The sequence below is a fragment of the Lampetra fluviatilis genome, chromosome 11, assembly GCF_964198595.1.
Source record: "Lampetra fluviatilis chromosome 11, kcLamFluv1.1, whole genome shotgun sequence".
NCBI lineage: Eukaryota > Metazoa > Chordata > Hyperoartia > Petromyzontiformes > Petromyzontidae > Lampetra > Lampetra fluviatilis.
The window spans coordinates 6,666,579-6,684,814 of NC_136285.1; the positions used below are offsets into that span (position 1 = coordinate 6,666,579).

The following is an 18,236-nucleotide window of genomic DNA, read 5'->3' on the forward strand; positions in this document are numbered from 1 at the left end:
TTCCCATCGTGGCATTGGAACCGTGTCATGCGGGAAGGGAATTTACATTTGAAACTCTGCAGCTAGCAGTGCATCACACCGATGTCGGGTAACGCCCGGAAAAGTTACGTCCCAGAACTAGTCACTGCAATAGGCCCCTTTTGGCCACTTTACGTATCATTGCTTAAAATGCAGGCCAATTAAGTGACAAGTCAAATTGAATAGAAATGGCGGTTTGAGCGGACTGAAACCATCAATTCACTACAGTAGAGAACCCCGTTTAATCACGAGTGGCTCAGATCAATTCAGTATCTCATCGCTACCAGCTCAGTATTCGGACCCCTGAGCCAGCCAGCCACCCCGCCACCTCAACATGAATATTATAATAATAATAATAATTTGAGTTATTCTTCGTCTGGTGCTAACCTGGCCAGGTGGCACTGTGCCAGAGCACACGACTCAACCAGAAGGTCGCGGGGTTCAAATCCTGAAAAGGGGGAGTGTGTGACCCATTAAAACTAGCATGCACGTACGTACGTACGTAGAACTTCTTTCGCACCGTACGTAGCCCACCGTGCTAATCGGCGGTGCGGGAGAAGGACAGAGGCTGGCGCTCACCACCGGAACGTTGAGTACCCATCATCATGGGAAATAAAATGACAATATGAAAGTGATCTCGCTTCTGCATTGGGACACTACTGTGACTTCGCTTTTCATTGCACAGTGATATGCATCCCTGAGCTTTGGTGGTGGGGGGGGGAATTGCGGCAACAGAAGAGTCGTCCGGTCGGCAGGAGGCCACAGCAAGGGAGCGAGGGGGAGTGCTCCCCTGCGCGTGTCGGTAATCGCGTTCTTATCAGAGCTGCCTTCAAGCACGGCAGGACGCATCCCCGGACAAACAATTGGCGTTCAAGCCCCCCACCACGGGGGAGCGGTGGAAGAAGGCCGGGGTGGGAGGGGGGGGGTGCTGGAAGTTCACCGACAGCCCCATGGGAGAGACGACATTTGATTGTGAAATCGAGTCACGTCTGTGCTGGTAATGCATTCGCTCTGTCACATGACTGACCCAGGGAGCAGATCTATCACGCAGACAAACACACCCCCACGTTGAGCCGAATGCATTATTAATAAAAAATTACATTTTTTATATTTTTCAGGGGCGCTACGCCCGAGTCTCAAGGCTCATTCTCAGGAGGTCTTGCTTTTGGATGATTGGCCCAATCCCTAACAGGCATTTTTGGACAGAGGAGAGTGCTGCAGACCTCTGTGGTAAGCGTGGTAAGCGCTTTAAGCGAGCACCTATTTCATAGCAACACAAGGGTTCAGTGCTGATGTTTAAATTCCACTACCGGCACACTACCGTCAAGTTGAGTTGACCTAGAGCAGGCATGTAAAAAGTCCGGCCCGCGGGCCGATCACGACCCGCGGGCAGATTTCATACGGCCCGCAGCTTCGGTCTTATGTGTTATTTATGGCTCGCCAGCTCTGTCAGAATAAATACATCATAAAACTCATGGAAATTTAAGGTATTCTATACAGTTTGTTCAATGTTATCTGACTGAATGAAAGGCAGAATTGCGTTTTTAGAGTTGTTCCCGTCTGCCTGAGTGGCTTATATTTGGTTACATTGTCATTTGAAAAATAAAGGTAATTGTGACAATGAAAATAGTTTTATAACAGTGTGTATTTCCACGTAACTTTTGTGGTTAAAACAATGTCAAAAGGAACTATTGGCCCCCGGGCATCTTCACTTTATCAAATGTGGCCCTCTTTGCAAAAAGTTTGGACACCCCTGACCTAGAGGATGCACAGGTTTAGGTTCAGATCCCACTGGTGTTGTTCTTTGCTGAGAAAGGAACTCCCATGACTAGTATCGTTGTGCTAAGCACCAACAAACATCACTCCCATTCCCGATCCTTTACAAAATCCATTCCACGCACTAAATAAGAAATTAATTACCAAACATACGCAAAACCACAACAGCAAAGTGGCCGATGATCGAATCAATCGAAATGTATCCGATCTCCTCGTCAGATCTCGAAAGGGTCAAGTCTGCATACTCCCTCCAATCAGCATGGGTTGGCTACGTACGATTCAACATACATCCATACAGATATTTATACTGGTAGGAACCTCCTGGTTACACCAGCCCAAAAGGGGATTATTGTGTCCATCGTGCAGGGAGGGGCTGGGTGGGGAGGGTGGGGAGGGGCTGGGTGGGGAGGGTGGGGCTGGGTGGGGGCTGGGATGGGGTGGGGCTGGGTGGGGAGGGGCTGGTCACCCCGTGGTGCCCTTATAAAACTCAACGTTTAACCTACTCACGCCGGCTTGTGCCCGCCCTCACAGTCGGCCATATTTGCGGAATACACCACGCCGCCGTTGACCCTGGCCATTGACCGAGCAACCCAACGTTCCTACCAGCTCCCTCCGCAGGAATGTGTTAAGTTGCAGTGCTACGTTGTTGGCAACAGAGGGCAGTGTAGCAAAATCGAATGCCGTACTGCACTTCTACGCTCCACGTCTTCACCAACACACCGATCGGCGTCACGAAAAATAACAAAAGAACCTCCACGGCCCGCACAGCATTAAAAAGGCCCGTATCCAGCAGTGGATTGACAAAAGCATGGGACATTCACAGAAAGGTTATAGGCAATTGGTTACAATAGAAATTTAAATTAATAAAAGGGTCTCAGTGCGACAATGGCATATGTAAGCATACTTAACCTTTTTCCATTACGATGATGTACGTCATCGGAATAGAATCGGTAGAAAAGCTTAAATAAATACGTTTATCGGTACCAAGGCTCCCACAAGGCCATGCGGGAGGGCGTGTGGCACGATTTGGCGCCAACTATCAAAGTGCGGTCGTGTCACTACAGTTCTCTGCGGTGAGTACAATGTCTTTAAAAACAATGGCGATTAGCCTTTCTGAACCACTTGCATGTTCTGAAATTCAGTGGTGAACAGGACACCCACCCTGCAACTTGCAGATGCCTCGGTACAGTAAAGAGTTAAAGGAATGTCGGGCTTGTTAACGTGTTAAAGGTTTGGTAGAATTGTCTGATAAGTCACCCTAACGAGATGTGGGTTCTGTATTGGCCACGTTGCTGCATCTATCGCTAGTGGTGTAAATTGCATTCCGAGCTACAGAAAACTGTGCACCCTGGCAATGCAATTAATTATAAGGGCCACAATTCAGCTTAAAAATCGATTATTTTTTCGTCTCAACTTTACCATCTCATTTGTATATTATTGTTTGTGTTGTTTCTAATGGTTTGAGTGTCCATATACTTTTCTTAGAACAAAAATTAAATCATCTTACAAACAAAATGACTCGTACGTATTTAAACTTCTTTCACACCGTACGTAGTAGCCAACAGTGCAAAATCGGACTCATGAGTGCCATTGGCCAAACACCCCAATATCGGACCAGAGCGCTTGGGGGAGATCGTTGACACCGGTTTGGGCTATTTTTCCCCACGTGCGTGTCTATGGCTTCCCGCACCTCCGTGCGAAAACTGTGCGTTTCTAACTCGACGGCGTTTTCAGACGCCATGTGCATGAATTTTGCAATCAAAAAAATGAACCCGTAAAAACAAAGTTTTTCACTATAAATCCTTTATATGCGTGGCATCGGTTTTATTTTATTATTCATTTCTGTTTTTCTTGAGTAAGAGTTTCATCTTCTTGGTTCTTTCGGTAAAGTCACGTAGAAGGGAAGTAATAAAATAATAAAAATAAAACATAATAAAACAATTCTCACGACGTTTCGGCCACAACGCAAGCAGCCATCCTCAGGCGAAGAATGAAACACCCCAAGCTTGGAGCGTATATTTAAGCTGGGTTAGAGGGGGGGGAGGTGGGAAGAAGAGCGCCTAAACAAAATAATTTGCATATCAAGAGGAATTCAGCATATGGAAAATGCGTAGGAGGTGGGCGGGGGGGGTTCCAAATCAATACTATGCCCGTGCATTATGCAGGATTAGCAGCATCAAAGGGGGGGGGGGGGAAGGGGGGGAGCATTAACAAAGGAAAGGAATGTTAATAGTATGTAGCTGTAGTTACTAAACAACCACGTAAAAAACTACAGTATAAACTGCATGACAAACTAAAGTATAAACTACATAGCATCATCAGTAAACTTACTATACTCTACAATAAGCTGAGTTACTAACAGTAAGTAATACATGAAAAATTCTACGTTGTAAAAAATTATATAATATGCTTCCATCTAAACTTTATTCTCTTACATCACACGCGTCTATACCGTACTATATACTTCCATAGGCAAAACCAACATTAAATTACATACTGTATTGCTATAAACCACCCTATACCTTATACATTTTTAATATAACACTATGTATTATTCTACCCACCCTAATGTGTATCAAAATGGTTTATTACGTCCTTCCAGTGATTGCTAAGCCAGAATCCATCTTCTCGGTTAAAATTGTCTCTGTGTTTGTAAATGTGGATCGCCTCATGTACGAATCTCTCATGATAGCCAGATGGCTTGCAGAGAACCTCTGTCTTGGAGAAGTCAATGTCATGTGAGCCCACTGAGTTGTAACAGTGATCTGCCACGGCTGAGGTGTTTGTCCTACAGTGTTTCAGGTCAGCTTTATGTTCACGGATGCGGTCCGAGACATGTCGTTTGGTTTCCCCAATGTAACTGCTACCACAGAGGCAACTTAGTTTGTAGACACCAGGGTACTGTATGTCTGGAACCACATCTTTTACAGACGGTACCAGATCACGGATTTTATGTACTGTGTTGAATCGGACCTGGATCTTGTGTTTAATCAGGATTTTGGAGATCTTTTTTGTGACCCCAGCAATGTAGGGTAAGGTGATGGTCTTGAAAGGCTCCTCAACAGGATCCTTCTTGGTGGTTGGAGTGATGGCTTTGCGGATTGTGTAGTCGGAGTAACCATTAGCCTTAAGAGCTTGGCGTACGTGTTTGAGTTCACTGGAAATGTGTTCATGGTCGGAGATGCATTGGGCTCTATGATATAGAGTCTTGATGAGGGAATTCTTCTGGGATGGATGGTGGTGGGAATCCGGTTTTAGATAAGCATCCGTGTGGGTGGCTTTCCTGTAGACAGAGTGGCTCATTGAACCATCAGGTCTCCTTTTGATTAGGACATCCAAAAAGGGTAGCTTGCCATCATTTTCGACTTCCATGGTGAATCTGATGGCTGGGTGTATGGAATTGATATGGTCGAGAAATTGGTCTAGAGCAGGCCGGCCATGTGGCCAGATGACAAAAGTGTCGTCTACGTACCTCTTCCATAAGGTCGGGCGTAGAGTGGCAGTCTGGATGGCGTCCGTCTCAAATTTCTCCATGAAGATGTTGGCTACAACCGGAGATAAGGGGGAGCCCATTGGGGTGCCCTCAATTTGCTTGTAGAAGGTTCCATTCCAGGTGAAGTATGTATTGGTTAAGCAGTGTCTCACCAGGGGGGGTACCCCAGCATTCAGTCCTTGATGAACCAAGTCTTCAATGATTGCGATGGTGTCAGGCACAGGCACCTTGGTGAACAAGGAAACCACATCAAAACTGACAAGCAGGTCGTCTGGGGACAGGGCAATCCCCTTGATTGTTGATACCAGGTCAGTAGAGTTTAGTACTGCAGAGGTGGTTTTTCCAGTGAAAGGCCGTAGGATTTCGGACAAAAAACGAGCCAGTTTGTAAGTCGGGGAGTTGATAGTAGAGACAATGGGACGAAGAGGTGTATCTTCTTTATTTTGTCATCTGGCCACATGGCCGGCCTGCTCTAGACCAATTTCTCGACCATATCAATTCCATACACCCAGCCATCAGATTCACCATGGAAGTCGAAAATGATGGCAAGCTACCCTTTTTGGATGTCCTAATCAAAAGGAGACCTGATGGTTCAATGAGCCACTCTGTCTACAGGAAAGCCACCCACACGGATGCTTATCTAAAACCGGATTCCCACCACCATCCATCCCAGAAGAATTCCCTCATCAAGACTCTATATCATAGAGCCCAATGCATCTCCGACCATGAACACATTTCCAGTGAACTCAAACACGTACGCCAAGCTCTTAAGGCTAATGGTTACTCCGACTACACAATCCGCAAAGCCATCACTCCAACCACCAAGAAGGATCCTGTTGAGGAGCCTTTCAAGACCATCACCTTACCCTACATTGCTGGGGTCACAAAAAAGATCTCCAAAATCCTGATTAAACACAAGATCCAGGTCCGATTCAACACAGTACATAAAATCCGTGATCTGGTACCGTCTGTAAAAGATGTGGTTCCAGACATACAGTACCCTGGTGTCTACAAACTAAGTTGCCTCTGTGGTAGCAGTTACATTGGGGAAACCAAACGACATGTCTCGGACCGCATCCGTGAACATAAAGCTGACCTGAAACACTGTAGGACAAACACCTCAGCCGTGGCAGATCACTGTTACAACTCAGTGGGCTCACATGACATTGACTTCTCCAAGACAGAGGTTCTCTGCAAGCCATCTGGCTATCATGAGAGATTCGTACATGAGGCGATCCACATTTACAAACACAGAGACAATTTTAACCGAGAAGATGGATTCTGGCTTAGCAATCACTGGAAGGACGTAATAAACCATTTTGATACACATTAGGGTGGGTAGAATAATACATAGTGTTATATTAAAAATGTATAAGGTATAGGGTGGTTTATAGCAATACAGTATGTAATTTAATGTTGGTTTTGCCTATGGAAGTATATAGTACGGTATAGACGCGTGTGATGTAAGAGAATAAAGTTTAGATGGAAGCATATTATATAATTTTTTACAACGTAGAATTTTTCATGTATTACTTACTGTTAGTAACTCAGCTTATTGTAGAGTATAGTAAGTTTACTGATGATGCTATGTAGTTTATACTTTAGTTTGTCATGCAGTTTATACTGTAGTTTTTTACGTGGTTGTTTAGTAACTACAGCTACATACTATTAACATTCCTTTCCTTTGTTAATGCTCCCCCCCTTCCCCCCCCCCCTTTGATGCTGCTAATCCTGCATAATGCACGGGCATAGTATTGATTTGGAACCCCCCCCGCCCACCTCCTACGCATTTTCCATATGCTGAATTCCTCTTGATATGCAAATTATTTTGTTTAGGCGCTCTTCTTCCCACCTCCCCCCCCTCTAACCCAGCTTAAATATACGCTCCAAGCTTGGGGTGTTTCATTCTTCGCCTGAGGATGGCTGCTTGCGTTGTGGCCGAAACGTCGTGAGAATTGTTTTATTATGTTTTATTTTTATTATTTTATTACTTCCCTTCTACGTGACTTTACCGAAAGAACCAAGAAGATGAATCCCTGCAGTCACGAAAGCTTTAAATCGAAATTTAAGAGTTTCATTTTAATCACATTGGTATTTTAAATTAAATATGAAATTTTTTTTTTCCTAAAAAGTGGAAAATTTTGGAAAAATTTTTTCACGAAAATAAATTGTCACGCACAACGAGTCTGCGTGCAAAATGTCAGCTCGATTGGATCACGGGAAGTGGGTTAAAAAAAGACCGAAAGATTTGCACGGTCGTAAGCGCGCAAGCAAGTGAACTTAATATAAAGGATTTAAAAATTGCGTGCACTGGCCGCGCGTTTGCGTGGGATACACGTCTGGGGGTGGCGCGCGGGGTGGGAGGGCTGTGACGTCAAGGCGACGCGCGAGCCTGGGCACGACGCTGTGGGATGCGGGGTGACGTCATCGCGCAGACGTGTGCCGTGACGTCACCCGTGTGGCAGCCAGCCAGCCAGCCAGGCAGTAAAACTTTTTTTCCCAGCAACAATATATGATACGATTGTTACTTATTTAACGTTATGAATAAAATCATCTTTCATTCATTAAACTCTTGACTGTAAACAGTTTTCAATCAAGCTTGCCTTGCTATTATAAGACAACAGATAAGAGTGACTCATCTTCTTGGTTCTTTCGGTAAAGTCACGTAGAAGGGAAGCAATAAAATAATAAAATAATTATTCTATTATATTATTTGACTTTATATTACTTTATTTTATTATGTTTTATTTTTTATTATTTTATTACTTCCCTTCTACGTGACTTTACCGAAAGAACCAAGAAGATGAATCCCTGCAGTCACGAAAGCTTTAAATCTAAAAAAAAAGAGTGACTCAACAACAACAAAATCCCATCGCAATGGGCTCTATCACTCTGCGAGTCTGCAGGGCCAATGCTGCTTTCCAGCAGCATTTGTTCAAGCAGACAAACCTTGGACTGGCTTCAACTTTCTCAGTCTTATCCTCAGGGTGTAGACTTCATATAAACATACGGGTCACAATCGTACAGGTTTGTGACAAGTGCCGCGTATACAATTATACATTCACATTTAAACACATTACAGAAACTATGAATACACCGGCAAGCTAAGTGGCGAGGCAGCCAAATAACACCGCTCACATTGCTTCATCATTGTTGCCGTGAATGGTGCGTATTGCCCTGCAGCAGTCTGGCCGAGAAGCAATCAACACAGTTGACAACGGAGTCCGGAAACTGTGGGGGTGCTTGCACCGAATGAGCTGACACAACACACAATGTCCTATCGTGGACAAACAATGTCACGGAACATTATACGTGCGCACAAATTAGCCGGACAGCGGGCTTAGTTTTGCCGCATATGGATCTTATCCGCCTCCCCATGGAAGGAATGATTTTGACCTTAGTATCAGCTGTATCTCGTTACTGCACAGTCAGTTCCTGTAGGCCTGTGGGTCTATCGGAATTCGCACCGTGACAGCACAACTTTTCCACTTCCCTCCCCAACTTTTCCTTTTCAGTCGCACGATTTAAAGTCATTTCCAAAACGTGATTGTAACGGGAGCCAGCAAACCAAAACATTTCGAAGCGACTTCCAGCTTAAGACGAGCAAAGGGGCAGCACTTGACAAATGCTCGAAAACTCCACATTCCTACGACAGGAAGAGTCTATCGATGGGACACAACAACCGCCGACTTCTCACAAAGTGGCACTAATTCTATGGAGCCCAAAATGATGAGAAGCAGTCGACCACTGACCAGGATTTGCGATCGCAATCTTCCAATCTTGAGGCGCGTGCTCGAGCCACGCTTCCATTGTGATACAAAATGGCCAAATCATGTGAAATGAACCACGATGACGTCACAGGATTACAAGACAATGAAATCAGGCAGGTGTCCTCAGACCACCGATGATTAATAATTAATTAATCAGAATCCATGAAATTTAACTATCATTACAGATTACAACAAATTACTGCAGAAGCTAGTATCACAATTTTTACACAATGAGCGGATTAAACGTACTTATGTATCAGTTTCCTTGGAGACCACTTCCTATATCCTGACATCCTTTGTCATTGTGGGTGCGAATAAAGTAACAGATTCACATTTCAGTGTCATATCAACTCAGCAACATCCTCGCCGACTTTACAAGACGTAATTTTTCAACAGGGTTTGGTTCAGCATAGTTTAATGACCAAATGCCTTTTTTCAATTAATATAGATAATCTCTGTAGCTCTCTGGTGGGATTTTCGTCGGCAAAACGTCAGGCAAACGGCGCGCGGTATGACCCAACCACCCCTCATCGCAGCGCTATGCAGCCCAAACGCAAAAAAAAACTACGCAGCAGTAGAAGATTTTCTGGAGGTTTCATCTGCCACAGGGGCATACACCAATATGCTGCTGGCAATTATTACTTAGCACTGAAATCTCACTGATTTGATACACAAAGAAAATCATGACAAATTGAAGCAAATGGCTAGGCTATCCATCGATGGAAAGCAAATCCACCAGCCAGCCATGATGTCACACGTGACGCATCTGAAGCTAAAACAACTGCGTCTCCACAGCGCGGCTCATAGCGGCACCTAGAGGTGATGAATCACGCTCGGTTAAAAAGACACTGTCCCGCTAAAGGGCTACAGAAGAATAAAAACCATAAAACGTCATAAGACCTCACGCAATTTTCAGCTATAAAAAGCTATTATATAAATTCTCTATAAATCATCCAAACAAGGCTTGTAAAGTCAAATCCCTGCTCGTGGCTTAATTTATGAGATACAGAATCAGAATCTTTATTAATCATGGAGAAATCTCATGAGCTGTGAAGCTCTTTTTCACAGATGACCAATAGTTTTCACAGACGCAATTACGAGATACAAATGTATACGAGATGCAATTAGATGTCTGCTAAATCAGATACGTAAAATGTTAACAAAGAATACGTTTTATTGAAATAAAAACGGACCGACTTCCACCGGCCTCTCCTTTCACACCTCTTTGTACTCCGCCCGCCCCCCTCCCTCCTGCCGGTGGCCTCCGCTGGAGCACAGGTAGCTTTCGGTCAAAAACCCTCCGTCAACCTCTCGCTCAATGAGAGGTCACTCCTTCTCCGAGGCTGCCGAAAATCATCGGAAACGCCCTCAGCATTGGTCCTCCCCAACCACTTCACACTCCACCCCCCTGTTAAAGCCCAGCTTTAGGAATCGCATCTTATCCTCTGCCGAGGACTGTTTCTAAATATCCTAGGAGCTTTTATGACGTCTCCTACCCACCCATAAGCCGGAGGGGTGGCCGGGCGACTCAAGAGTTCAGAGCGCTCAGCTGGTACCGGTGAGATCCTGGGTTCAAATCTCGATTTCAATCACCTACAATTAATAGCAGGGTCTCAATTGGAACAAGTTTATGGTTTCCACCTGGTTACTAATGACTGCACGAAGATGCACAATAGTTAAGGACGTCAGGGTGGAGAGACGTTCACTACCACGTCTTGTATACAGGAGGATGTGGGTTCGATCTCAACCCTGGTGTCAGTATATTTTAAGTTTGCATGTTCTCCCCATGGTCGTGTGAATTTTTCACCAGGTTCTCCGGTTTTGCCCTTCACATTTAGAAACATGTGTCTCGAGTATTTGGCTGCGATACATTTCCACATGATAAGCCACTTCGTTGAGCTAACATTTGTGGCCACGGCGCTTCTGAAAAAAAAGTATACAGCTCTGTGGGCCTTACTTGGGGAAATCGTTTAGTTGAGTTTTATTTTGTCTCATCAAAGTCAAACCAATATTTCAAACAACCTCATAGTAGAGTGCAATCCCTACTCTGTGCAAAGATTAACGAACGGGTTAGCTTACCGCTCTACAGGGTTTCCAAAATAACCCTTTGTCTCGCGACGGAATGTCGAGAGCACAATGGGAATAACTTAGGAAAAGATCCAAAAAAACATGTGGTCGCATTTAAGCCACATTATACAGTCATACAGTTTAGCACTGCAGTGTAAAGGACACGGACACAAATTTTAGCTTATTCCTTCAGGAAATAATTTCATGGAAAACAAATGGGAACAATTAATTGTTCACATAAGTGAACACATAACAGTTGAGAAGACAAAATTATTGCATAGAGTTAATTATAATGAGCCCGAGCAGAAAATATCTGCAGCGGTTTTTTTTTCTGTTTGCAGACAGGGAAGTGAAAAATTATCTGCACGTCCAAAAACTAAATAATTTACAACCATGCAAAATTAAATGTGAAAAAAACATTTCTATTTGAGTGTTTAAATACATGTGCATAATATAACAAGTGTTTTCAGTTTCATTTTACCCAAGCACGGGAAACTCTAAGATTAGGAAACAAAAGTTTGTGTGCGCGTGCGTGGAGCGTGTGAAGCGGCGGCATGCTGGCGAGCGCACTGCGCGACAAAACCCGGCGATCAGAGTTCGATGCCCGGTCACACGCGATCGTTCACGCCAACAAGACTTGCCTGGCGAGGGCTCCGTATCGCCTTCCGTCTCAGTCTCTTCTCCGTCAACGTCCCCGTCCCGTGGATACCTTCCGCCGTTCTTCAGCAGCTCTGCGATGATGAAACGACATGGGGCTTCACACACACGTTCTAGAATGCTGCTACACTCATTGACAGAAACGATCATTCATACACACACGTGTTATAGAATGCTGCGACACTCCTTAATAGGCACGATGATTCACACGCGCACACGTTCTAGACCGCCGTGGCTCACAGGCACGATAGTTTACACGCACACACACACACATTCTAGAACACCGCGATATTAACGGACAGACACGATAATTCACAGGCACAAACATGTTATACAATGCTGCCACACTCTTTAATCGACACGATAATTCACACACATATGCTATGCTGTAGAACACTGCTTGACTCATCAGACATGATTAATCGCATGAGCGCACACACACACTACACGTTCATCCCAAGGCATGCACATTCTAGAATGACACAATACTCTTGAACAGACACACGGTCATTCACACGTGCGCAAATACACTTTCATAGTGTGTGTGGTAACGCACCCACAGCATTGTGAGATGCAATTAGTATGAGTAGCGCTATATTAGACTGAAATTATTATTAACATGTGATGTGCTGGCAAGAGTTGGGAGAACACCCAGATTACGTGAACCTCCTCACCACCGCAAAGCGGCTGCCAAATGGCGGTACAGCAAGTGAGATTGTGAGCCTTTGCAGAAGCGCGAGTGTTTTTCCAGGTATTCCAGTTTCCTCGCACACTCCCTTATGGAACTGGCCACGTTACACGTTGCGGTACATAGACACACGTGCACATTGTGATAATTACTCTCTGGTATGCAGACAAAAATCCCCCGTATAGCCCGAATAGACTGTTGGGGCCAGAGCTGTTAGCGAGCACCTATGAAGGCCAGTACGACACACGTGGGGGTGGGTGGCCAGCACCACGCCCCGCCGCCTTTGCTTCCCGAGTGGCGAGGTTTACACACCGCACAAGGTACTAATTTAAGGCCGAGTCAACCTAGGGGAGGCCCAGGACCGGTTCAGTTAATCGGCACTAGTGTTCGCCATGAGTGGGAATCGGCATTGGGTCGCTGGGTTTGTAGCGCAGCGTGTAAACGGCTACACTACCACTCCCCACTGTGCAGACACACACACACGGCTATAAATGTGTAGTAACGCTCACGACTCGTTCACATCGAGTTGGAGGCACACTTGTTTATTTAACACCAACGTTGTGACATACACATTTGAGGGGGTATCGGCCCCCTCACCCGTCTATCTGAGGACACACCTCTCTAGCTAACCCTAGCCTGCCTCTGAGTCCTCCACTAATGGGCTAGGGGAGGCTATCTTGGCCCGACACTGGTCAGTCGGGCCCGGTACCCAGAGTCCAGACCAGCACTGGCTCTGGCTCTGGTACCACGCCACTGGCTCGAGCCTGCGCGGTCCTGATAAGGACGGCGTGCCAGGGGGAGTCCAGGGCTCTATCTCAGACGTCTTCCGCCTCCTCTTCTTTAGCTAAACATCACTCCCGAGCCCTTCGATACATTCCCCTTTTATACCCAACCCCTCCCTGAGGGGTGGGGCCCCGGGGGATCATAACGACCGAATCGACCCCCCAGGGTGTCTGGCGCGGACGTCGCAGAGGGCACCTGCTCGTGCACACATGTAGCCCCGCCTACTGTGTTTGTTTACCATAGGCTGCCATGCATAACGGGCTCTCTCTCTAACACCCCTACATCACTCCCCTCCGCATAGCATGCAGCCGTCCCGGCTGCCAACATACAAAAATTTGACAATAAAGGTGCCTTCACCCCCTGACCGCGCGTGTGCCTCACTATTTTTGAACAATAACAGGAACCAGAACAAGAACGCAACAGCAAGATGAGAAAACAACCCGTCGCACCCCCCCCGAATAAATACGAATTCCGTAAAAAAAACCAGCCTATATACAATCAGCAGGGAACCCACCACGCACACACAACACACGGTGAAGCCAACATATGTACATCCGAGGAGTGGGGAACACACCACCCACACAACATCCAATGAACACAACAGCTATGTACACATTTTCCGGCCTCACAACAGTTTGCGCATTTTAGCGCGCGTCCTTGCAGCGGGCCCCTCACACGGGGTAACCGCGCGTGGCGGACCATCAGGTGGCAATTGTCCGTCTTGGGGTGAGCATTCATCCGACTCCGCGTGACCCTCGGTATCCGCAGGAGGGGTGATCGGGCGTGAGCCCGTCACTCCTGATGCACCTGAAGGTGGCACAGCCGGCAAGGCATTAGGTGAGAGCGACGGAGACGGACCCAGCGAGTCGGCCGACCCCCCACATGCTTGGCCACGCGCGTGTGAAGTGTGATTGTGTACCGCAGAGAAGGGTTTTAACCTAGAGGGGTGCACGAACCATCGCCGCTTCCCCCACTTGATGCGCACGCACTGCGGTCGTAACACCTCCACCACTTCCACAGGGCCCCGCCACGGCCGCACCAGTTTAGAGGAGGTTGCCAGTGGCACCTGGGGGCAGTGCAGCCATGCCTTGTCCCCCGGCTTCCACTGCAGCATGTGCGCTCGACTCAATCTGAGGCGCTCATTCGCCTTCTGACGGAGGTCAGAGTTTTGCATTGCAGCATCCCGTGCCTCGGTCAATTTGTCCAGATTAAATTTAACGTGGTCAGCCAGATTAGTTTTTCCCTGCGGCACGGGGATCTGCAACTGGGCACGAACAGGCGGGTCTGGTTCTCGGCCGTACATGAGGTAAAAGGGAGAAAACCCCGTAGCTGCATGGGGTGCCATCCGGTACGCCGCCAAGACCCCCTGAATTTGTAGGTCCCAATCCGTTTGCGAGTCCGAAACGTGTTGTGATAACATGGACGTGATGGTGCGATGCAACCGTTCGACCATCCCGTCAGTTTGTGGGTGATATGGGGAGGTCCGAATTTTCTTTGTGCCCAGGAGATCACAGACTTGTCTGAGTAGTTTACCGGAAAAATTTCTGCCCTGGTCGGTCAGCAGCCTCTCCGGAGCACCTTTGTCCAGGACATAACCCTGAACAAAGGCCTCCACGATGGCTGCTGCCGACTGGTTGGCCAGAGGCCAGGCCATAGGCCAGCGTGTAAAATACTCGACACCAGTCAACAAATATCTATTCCCCCTGGGGGTGGCGGGGAATGGTCCCAAAATGTCCAGAGCGACCAGCTCGTTTATCCTGGACACTTTGATCGATTGCAAGGGCGGGTTAGACTCCCGTGCCGGCGGTTTGCGTTGTGCACATCGAGGGCATGATCCCAACAAATCCCCAACATCCCTCGTCATGCCAGGCCAATAAAAATCAAGTTGCAGCAAGGCGAGAGTCTTTTGGGTCCCCAGGTGTAGGAGGCGCTCATGAGCGGCCCATACCACCCTGCCCCGCAACCCAGTAGGGACCACCAGCCGATGTCGACGCGACTTCCCGTCCCAATGCATCAGCAGGCCTTGGCACATTTCCCATGCGTCGGAACCACCTCTTTTTCCCCCCGCCGCACCGCCAACGCGACGTCGCCACCCGAGGAGGGAGACATCCTCCATCTGGAGGCGCCCCCAGTCAATGACGGGCAACCCCAACAGGGAATCTTTGCCCTGTTGTTCGATCGAATTAGTAACTACTGTATCGTCGTCATTGGCGGCCGCCAAGACAGGAACCGATGTGTCCCCTGGAGGTCTGCAACGTCCAGACCCCAGGAGGCATGCACACTCGGAGGTGGTTGGCAAGCGCGACAGAGCGTCCGCGTTGGTGTGGCGAACGCCCTTACGGTATGTGGTTTGGAAATCGTAATCCTGGAGGACCTCCAACCATCGGGACAATTGTCCCGATGGCTGTTGAACCCTCAGGGCGTACTGCAGTGCCGCATGATCTGTGCGGACGGTGAAATGCCGACCGTACAGATATGGGCGATACTGTTGGATGAAATGGACAATTGCCAACAGTTCCCTACGGGTGACACAATATCGTTGCTCCGCTGGAGACAACACCCGACTGCCGTACGCAACCACACGTTCCACGCCGTCAACCACCTGGGAGAGCACGCCCCCAATACCCGTGTTGCTCGCATCGGTGTCGAGCAAGAATGGTTTAGAAAAATCAGGGTAAATCAGGGGAGGAGCGTTTACCAAAGCGTCCCGAAGGGAGCAAAAAGCAGCTTCCTCCTCCTGACCCCAGCAGAACCGAACCCCTTTTGATGTTAAAGCGTGTAGGGGTTTTGCTATAGTCGCAAAATTAGCGACGAAGCGTCTATAATACGACGCAAACCCAATAAAACTCCTAACCTCTCCCACTGAGGTGGGAGTCGGCCAGGAGCTTACACACTGCGTTTTGGCGGGATCGGTAGAAATACCTGAGCGTCCCACGATGTGCCCCAAATAACGCACCGACTCGCGTAACAAATGGCATTTTTGGGGCTTAAATTTCAAATTAGCAGCCCGCATCTTTAGGAAAACCGCCCGCAACCTCTGGAGATGTTCATCAAAAGTTTTGCCAAAGACAATAACGTCATCCAAATAAATCAGGCACGACTCCCATTGCAATCCAGCCAAAACCAATTCCATCAACCGCTGGAAAGTTGCCGGCGCTGAGTGTAAGCCCATCGGCAACCGGTTGAATTGAAACAGGCCGTGCGGAGTACGGAAAGCAGTTTTAGGCTTTGAATCATCGTCCAGAGGAAGCTGCCAGAATCCCGAAAGTAAGTCCAATGTGGAGAAGAATCGCGCTCCCGCCAAGGCGTCAAGCGATTCGTCCATCCGTGGGAGCGGGTATGCGTCGGCAACCGTAATTTTATTAAGGCGCCGAAAGTCAACGCAAAACCGCAACGAACCGTCCTGCTTCTTAACCAGGACGATCGGCGCTCCCCAAGGGCTGTTGGAGGGAGAAATGATGTCGGCGGCTAGCATGTCATCAACAGCCGATTTGACATGGTCCTTTTCGGCGGGACTCAACCGAAAAGGATTCTGGCGTATTGGCGCGCTGTCACCCGTATCAATATGGTGACGCAGCAGATTAGTGCAGCCCAAATCGTATTTATCCCGACTGAAAACGTCGGAAAATTCCCTTAGTAGTGTCTTAAGACGTTGACGCTCTAAATTTGACAGGTCCGTCGATCCCGCACAAAGCGCCTCGAGCCACCCTTCATCGCTGTCCGAATGTGGTCGCGGTGCAGGGACAGCGCCGACATGACTCGCGACGGGTTCCTCACAGGGCACCGGCGTTGCGTGAGCAAGCACGGTCCCCTGTGGGACCACCACCGTCTGCGAGCCCACATTGAGGACCGCGATGAAGGGTTCTCCTTCCCCTCTCACTATGGTCTGGGCCGGGAGTAAATCAGGTCCACTGACCCCGGCCCTAGACGGTCCCAACAGAACCCCTTGAGACCCAATGCCCTTAGCGAAGGGCCGCCGAAGTTTCAAAGGAATCAACATTTGCGCCCCCGGAGGAACGCGCACCGTTCTATCTACGAACGCCGGCACCGTCGCGAACGCCGTCCGGCTCGTAGCGGGGGATGGCAGAAACGCCATGCGTCGGCCCGATGGGAGCTCAATGCATCCCTGGTCGATTAATATCCTAATCGGCATTTTGGCCAGGAAGTCCGTCCCCAGCAGGCACGGAACCGCCAGCGAGGAGGAAACAAAAATCGGCCCAGACAATTTAATATCCCCGACACAAATTTGGGCACGAATTTGTCCGATGATGCCAAGTGAACCCCCGTTAGCAGCAAAGAATGGCACGTTAACAGGCATCAAAGGACGGCTTTGGGCAGGGAGAATGTTATAAATCAACTCCGAAATAATGGTCGCCGATGCTCCTGTATCGACCAGGATGCGCACCTCGACCCCATCGATGTGACCCACAACGGCCGACGACCCTGACGACGCGGCTACAACCCGATGGGCCAACACGGACCACTGGCTGGGTTCAATCTGAGTACCCAGAGCGGTGCGTGTTGGTGCCATGGTACGCGATATTGGCCCCCCCTTCGCTGCGGTGTTTGAGTGTGTGACGGGCGTGTGCGTGGGCCAAGCATGAGGGGTGCCGCGACTCGCCGGATTATGATGGTGGAGCTTGTGACGAGGGCCGGCGTCCCGTTGAGGTGTCGTCCTGCGCTGCCCAGGAGAGCGGCACCCCGAGGCGACGTGGCCCCGGATGCCGCAGTTGTAACAGCGTGGAAGCGCTGGTGACGACGATGGATGTTGTAGACGGCTTGAACCGGCCCGGTCCTCCCGTACTCCCGCTCCATGCTGCCGTTGATGGTCGATGGCGCAAACCTCTTCCGCCGGGAGGGTGGCTGCAGCGACGGCACGCCCGCTCGCCGCCTTGCTGGCCTTCCGTCGTTGAGAGGACAGGTTTGCGTGGAGAAGACGGGCCGCTTGGAGGGAGCACATCTCTGCATCGTCCTGTGCGACAAT

The 18,236-nt window shown here is 48.4% G+C and overlaps 1 protein-coding gene across 1 annotated transcript in view; it reads right to left on the reverse strand.

Moving 5' to 3' along the window:
• LOC144934747 (uncharacterized) overlaps window positions 1-11,822 on the reverse strand; it is a 106,473-nt gene extending 94,651 nt beyond the window's left edge. Inside the window, exon 1 of the mRNA XM_078860854.1 lies at window positions 11,766-11,822. The gene's annotated coding sequence lies outside the window, so the exon portion shown is untranslated. The remainder of the gene's footprint in view (window positions 1-11,765) is intronic.
• Window positions 11,823-18,236: the final 6,414 nt, after the last annotated feature.